The sequence below is a fragment of the Dama dama genome, chromosome 31 (genome assembly GCF_033118175.1).
Source record: "Dama dama isolate Ldn47 chromosome 31, ASM3311817v1, whole genome shotgun sequence".
Taxonomy (NCBI): Eukaryota; Metazoa; Chordata; class Mammalia; order Artiodactyla; family Cervidae; genus Dama; species Dama dama.
Window position 1 is genome coordinate 8,874,680 of NC_083711.1, and position 6,644 is coordinate 8,881,323.

A 6,644-nucleotide genomic window follows, 5' to 3' on the forward strand; every position below is an offset into this window, starting at 1 on the left:
GTTCCCTGGGCTACACAGTAGGTCCTTGTTGATTATTTTATATAGAGTAGTCTGTATATGTTAATTCCAAACTGCTAATTTATGCCCCACCCTCCACAACAAAGAGCATGGCACTTTGCCTTCAAGTTCTCTTGGTTCTGCTGGTTGCTGGGGCTGCAGTTGAGTTGGCAGAAAGTTAATTCACAGAAAAACCCTTTACAAAAACTGGTAAATAGATTCCTCAGGCTGGGTCTGAACAGATTTTGGCTTCTCCACCAAAGGCAGAGACAGACTAGTGGCAGGACGTACGTCTGCAGACAGAGAGGACGGTGAAACTCATACACAGGCTGAACTCATGCGTTCATATGTAAAAACGTGATGGGCAAGTGCTTGACCCCAGAAACGCGAAGCACCAGAAGGGCCAACATACAGCTGTGCTGGGCCAACAAATTTAGAGAAAATTAACTGCAGTGAAAAGACTGGAATGGAACTCTAGTGAATCCACAGGGAGATGAAGACTTCCATACATTATCTGTCAATTCAGCAAGATACTGAGTTGATCACTCAGCCGGTGCACGACATGGCTGGCAGCTTTTTGCAACTCAGCTTATTTCCACACGCCGCTTGAGACCGTGAGCACATTTTCTCATTGGAGATGACCAGTTGGTTGCTACCTCACAAGGTAAGGCAAGATAGGAGAAAGTACTTTGGAAAATGGAAAATATATGAAAATATTAGTCTCTACAAACAGGAACAGACTCACAGTTTTCAAGAACCACCTTATGGTTGCCAGGAGAGGAGAAGCCTGGGGGAGTGGGGGGAGGCGTAGTTAGGGAGTTTGGGATGGACATGTACACACTGCTATATTTAAAGTGGATAACCAACGAGGACCTGCTATGCAGCACAGGGAACTCTGCTCAATGTTATGTGACAGTCTGGATGGGAAAGGAGTTTGGGGAGAATGGATACCTATATATATATACGGCTTAGTCCCTTCACTGTTCCCCTGAAACTGTTAATATCCAACATTGTTTGTTAATCGGCTATACTCCAAAGCAAAATAGAAAAGTTTAAAAAAATTAGTCTTTAAGGAGAGGAGAAGGTGGTGACAGAGGATGAGATGATTAGATAGCATCACTGACTCAGTGGACATGAATCTGAGCAAACTCTGGGAGATAGTGGAGCATAGGGGAGCCTGGCACGCTGCAGTTCACGGGGTCACAAAGAGACGGGAAGGACTTAGCAGCTGGATAGCAACAACAACAAAAGAGGAATAAGTGCATTTTAGCAGAGGTCAGTGCAAAGAGAAGCTCACAAGAAAACTGGAGTGGATCACACTGACCCGGGAAGAGTGTGTGTGTGTGTGTGTGTGTGTGTGTGTGTGTGTTGGTCACTCAGTCATGTCCGACTCTATAGCCTGCAATGTTCCTCTGTCCATGGAATTCTCCAGGCAAGAAAATGGGAATGGGTAGCCATTCCCTTCTCCAGGTGATCTTGCTGACCCAGGGATCCAACCCAGACCTCCTGCATTGCAGGCAGGTTCTGTATCATCTGAGCCACCAGGGAAGCCTGGGGAGAGTGTGGAACCACCTCAAATGGCTCTCATCCTCTAGGTCTCTCTCTGCATCGGAAGCAGGTTCTGCTCCTCCGGGGGAGATTGCATGGTACAAATAGGCTTTCAGGAACTTCTTACTGTGATGTCTGGTTAAAAACAGGCCTCTGGGTTTCAGAAGCCAATCCTTGGTGAGGAATGGAACTGATGCAGCTGTAGTTGTCAGATCTAGGAGAGGGATAATGATGTAAGAACCCAGGCCCCTTCCTTCTGAATTAGAAAAGGATGCTCGTGGCTGTAGGGAAAGGATAATTGGAGAAGTGAGTGCATGAATATTTGTGGTCCCTGAGGAAAAAGGGGTCCTCTACCCCTCTTCCCCACTGGCTGAATCCAGATGGGTATTAAGAGAAAGGTCTATGGGCTAGAAGAGGACAGGGGATTGGTTTCATGCTCCAGATTCTAGCAGAGGCAGCAAGTGCCAGAGAGAAATGAGACTGTGGGTGTCAGCAGGCGTGTAGGTGGTCCCTGCTTTAGAAGCCTCACAGCGTCCCCTGGAAGGCCAAGGGCTATATGATCTGGCAGCTGAAGCAGAAGTGACGAAAGCCCAGATGCGTGCACCCTCCTTCCCTGTCACCTGGGGGCCCTGGGAACCTCCTCCTCCCCAGATAGGAATTACTCCTGGAGGAAATTTACCCAAGAAGTGGACTGAGGTGGCTTTCCACCAGCTGAATGGGGCCTTGAAAGAGAACTCAGGTGATAAGGGGCCTCCCTGGTAGCTCAGGTGACGAATACGCCTGCCAATGCAGATACCGGTTTGATACGGGGGTCAGGACGATCCCTTGGAGAAGGTAATGGCAACCCACTCCAGTATTCTTGCCTGGAGAATCCCATGGACAGAAGAGCCTGGTGATCTACAGTCTATTGTGTGGCAAAGAGTTGGTCACGACTTAGTGACTTAAACAACAACCCTGTTGTATAATAAAGTGTTTGGCTGGCTTTTATTTCTGCTTCGTGAGAAGGAGCCTCTAAATCTTTGAGTCTTTGTTACTCATGAGCCTCTTGGATCACACCTGAGTTTATACTAAGAGTTATGATGACCCAAGGATAGGACACAAGAAAGACCAATCACATGATGAGAGTTGGGGTCTGGCTGGTCTGACCTCGGCGGTGGAGGGGGTGGGAAGGGAGGGAGGGAGGGAGGGAGGTGGGAGATTGATTTCAACCACATGGACAATGAGTCAGTTGATCAGGCTGACGTAGTGAGATTCCAGTGAAAAACTCTGGACTTTGAGGCCAGATGGAGCTTGGCGGCTGGCCATCTCATTGATGTTCCAGGAGGATGACATGCCTGAGTCCACAGGGAGGACCACAGAAGCTCTGCATTTGGACTTCTCAGACTATGTGACCTCTTTGTGAAGTCACATAGACTTCTGTGACATAGACTTTTGTGACAAAGAAGTCACATAGGCTTCTTTGCCTATGTGACCATTCACTTGGCTGGGCCTGGCCTGGCTCTTTTATAATAAAACAGTGGCTGTAAGTAGAGTACCTTATTGGGTCCTGTGAGTCCTCCTGGGGAATTACTAAACCTGAGGGGTTGTGGGAAGCTCTGAATTTGTAGCCAGTCATCAGAAGTGTGGATGGCCTGGGACACCCCAGGAATGTGGCCACAGTGTGAGGGAAGGGCCGTCCGGTGGAGGACCCAGACTTTAACTTGGGGTGTGGGGGTGGGAGTGGGGAGGTAACTAGCTAGTTGTGCCGGAACTGTATTGCAGTTGGTGTCAGAAGAGTTACCAGAAACTAAAGTTGCACACTCACAAAAGGAGATGTGAGTACCTCCTAGGGTTGGGTTTCAAGAAGCAAGCAGAGTCAGGGAAACCTATTCTCATGGTGCCTGGGACATAGAAGATCTCAGTCACTGTCTACATTTATCGTTTACTGCTAATCTAATTTTTTGGGAAAAGTCCACTCTTTCCCCAGGTAGATTAGGATTCCTTCTTCTCCTATATCAACTATTTTTTTTTTCCCCCACGGTGAGAGGAGGTGGGGAGGGGAACTGGAAAGATTCTTGGCAGATTCCTCTTCAGTTCTTGTTTTGCTTTCATGTTCACTTATTAATTTTTTTTTCACAAATAATCCCTGATATCATAGGTAAGAAGGGCCGGGAGACCAGGGTGAGGCTACGGGAATAATCCAGACACCACACAGTGGTGGTTCGGATGGAGGTGTAAGAAGTGGTCATATTCTGGGTGTACTGTCTTTCTTTCTTTTTTTTTCTAGTCCTTTAAAAAATACTTTTATTTATGGCTGTGCTGGGGCTTTGTTGCTGTGCAGACTTTTCTCCAGGTGCTGCTAGGGGAGGTTACAGTCTAGTTGTGTGGAGGCTCCTCACTGTGGGAGCTTCTTTTGTTGTGAAGCACACACTCCAGGGTGTGCAGGCTTGTGGCAGGTGGGCTCAGTATTTGTAGGGCTTGGGCTTAGTAGCTCTGAGGCATCTTCCTGGCCCAGGGATCGAATCTGTGTCTCCTGCCTTGGCAGGCAAATTCTTTACCACTGAGCCACCTGGGAAGCTCCTTTCTTTCTAGTTTTATTGCTTGAATACAACAGACAAATTTATGCAATCAAGCCAAAGGCTGCAGATGACTCGTATTTCCAGTTGAGGGGAAAGACTTGTTTGGTCTTGTAATATCAAGCCCACCAGTGAATACGGCTCTCAGTCAGAATCAGACGCAATTGAGCATCTTTATCCTTTCTTTTCCTCTCAAGATGCTTTTGAAACAGCAACGGCTTTCTTAATTAAATGGTAGAGATCCTCAGGAAAATCAGGAGCAAGTCCTTTGGACTTAAGAATTCTCAAGATTTTACTGCCTGTCACAGAATGTACTGTGTAACAGCATGTGAGTCTCTGAGGACCACCCCCATTCGTGAGGGAGTCAGGCTCTTCTCAACCAGTTTGTAGGTCTGCTCCTTCGTGTCCTCAGATGTCAGCTTCAGCCAGGTAGAGACGTTGTGGTGGTGGGACAGGGCCAACTGGGACAGGCCTTTCCGGGGAGCATGCACGCAACCCATGATGTAGGCGGTCTGGTGCCAAAGGAGAGAGAGATGCTTTCAAGTTTAGGATTTGCCGACAGATTGGATGCAGGGTTAGAGAGAGAGAGGAAGATGCCTCCCAGGTTTTGGCCTAAGTCACCGCTGCCACTCACTGGGCTGGGAAAGGTTATGGTGACCTTTGGGGACCATCTGCCAGTCCTGCAAAGCGCAGCCCATCTGACCGCTCCCAGGCGGGCTCATCACGTTTTATTTTTTACCAGATTGAAGGCAGGAGGAGAAGGGGACGACGGAGGACGAGATGGTTGGATGGCATCACTGACTCAATGGATGTGAGTGTGAGCAAACTCTGGGAGATGGTGAAGGACAGGGAGGCCTGGCGTGCTGCAGTCTGTGGGGTCGCAAGGAGAGGGACATGACTGAGCGACTGAATAGCAACGATTTTTACCAAAATGGCCCGGTTTGTTCCAGCTTTTGGTGGAACTTTCCACGGAGAGCTCCGGCTTGAACTCTACAGACAAATCAACTGCTTTTGATGAGACTGATGTTCGGTTGGTCCAGGGTGCTCCGTCATAGTCTGTTTGACTGTTTATTTGGAAAGTGTGCATATGGATACATTTAATATGGTGGTGACTGAAGACAAATTGTAATTTTAGGTCCAGTCTTTGGAGTTGAGCTCTCTTTTTCACACGGCGTCTGTCTCAGTGATTTTTAAAAAAAAAATTACTTTGCGATTTTTTTCTTTCTTAATTGAAACATATTTGACATGTGACACTGTGTAAGTTTCAGTTGTGTAACAGGCTGATTTAATGCATTTATATATTTCAATATGATTGCCACTGTAGTTTGACTGCAATATGTTGACACCTCTGTAGCATCACATAGTTATCTCTTTTTTTGTGGTGAGAATATTTAAGATATAGTCTCTGAGCAAATTTGATGTTTCTAATAAAATATTTGTTGTCAGACATGACTGAACAATTAACATTGTTATCTATAATCATCATACTGTGCATTAGATCTCCAGGACTTACTTATATACTAGTTGCAAATTTGTATACTTTTTAAATTTTTTTGGCCACTCTAGGAGGCTTGTGGGATCTTAATTCCCCTACCAGGGATTCAACCTGGGCCCCCTGCAGTGAAAGTGCCAAGTCCTAACCACTGGAAAGTGAAAAAAAAAAGTGAAAGTGTCAGTCATTCAGTTGTGTCTGACTCTCTGCGACCCCAAGGGCTGTAGCCCGCAAGGCTCCTCTGTCCATAAGATTCTCCAGGCTAGAATACTGAAGTGGATTGCCATTCCCTTCTCCAGAAGATCTTCCTGACCCAGGGATCTAACCTGGGTCTCCTGCATCTCGGGCGGATTCTTTGCCATCTGAGCCAGCAGGGAAGCCCCCTAACCACTGGGCCACTGGGGAATTTCTGCAAATTTTGTATCCTTAAATAATATCTCTCTTATCTCCCCCACCCCCTTATCCTCAGGCCCTGGTAAGTATCTTTAAGTCTTTCCCCCAAACTCCCAAAATAATATATTCATTGCACTGAATTTCCAAGGTCATTCTGGAATGCGTTTGGAAATACAGTCTCAGCATTTGTGAAATGATTCTGCTTGTTCAAATCACAGGGTTAAGAAGAGTTTTGTGACTTTGCAGTGTGCTCCCTTTTGGAAATCTGCTCATAATCTGTCTGTTTAACAAGACCATTTGAATCATTCAGAGAGCATGTGGGAGCCCATTAAAATGCCCAAGCGTGCTGACTTATTTCACAGTTCATATGAATGGCACTTCTTTGAATATTTACATAGTCAATATTTAGGTACTTGTCTTTTCTTATTTAACTTTTTATTTTGTGTTAGAGTAGAGCTGATTACAGTGTTGTGATAGTCTCAGGTGGGCAGCAAAGGGACTCAGTCATTTATGTACGTGTGTCCATTCTTCCCCAAATCCCCCTCCCATCCAGACTGCCACAAAACATTGAGCAGAGTTCCCTGTGCTGTTCAGTCGGTCCTTGTGGGTTGTCCATTTTAAATATAACAGTGTGATACTTAATTGTCTTTTGAGATTAT

At 46.3% G+C, this 6,644-nt stretch overlaps 1 pseudogene; it reads right to left on the bottom strand.

Annotated features, from left to right (window-relative positions):
• Nucleotides 1–4,144: 4,144 nt before the first annotated feature.
• On the bottom strand, nt 4,145–4,600 carry LOC133050070 (small ribosomal subunit protein uS15-like; annotated as a pseudogene).
• Nucleotides 4,601–6,644: the final 2,044 nt, after the last annotated feature.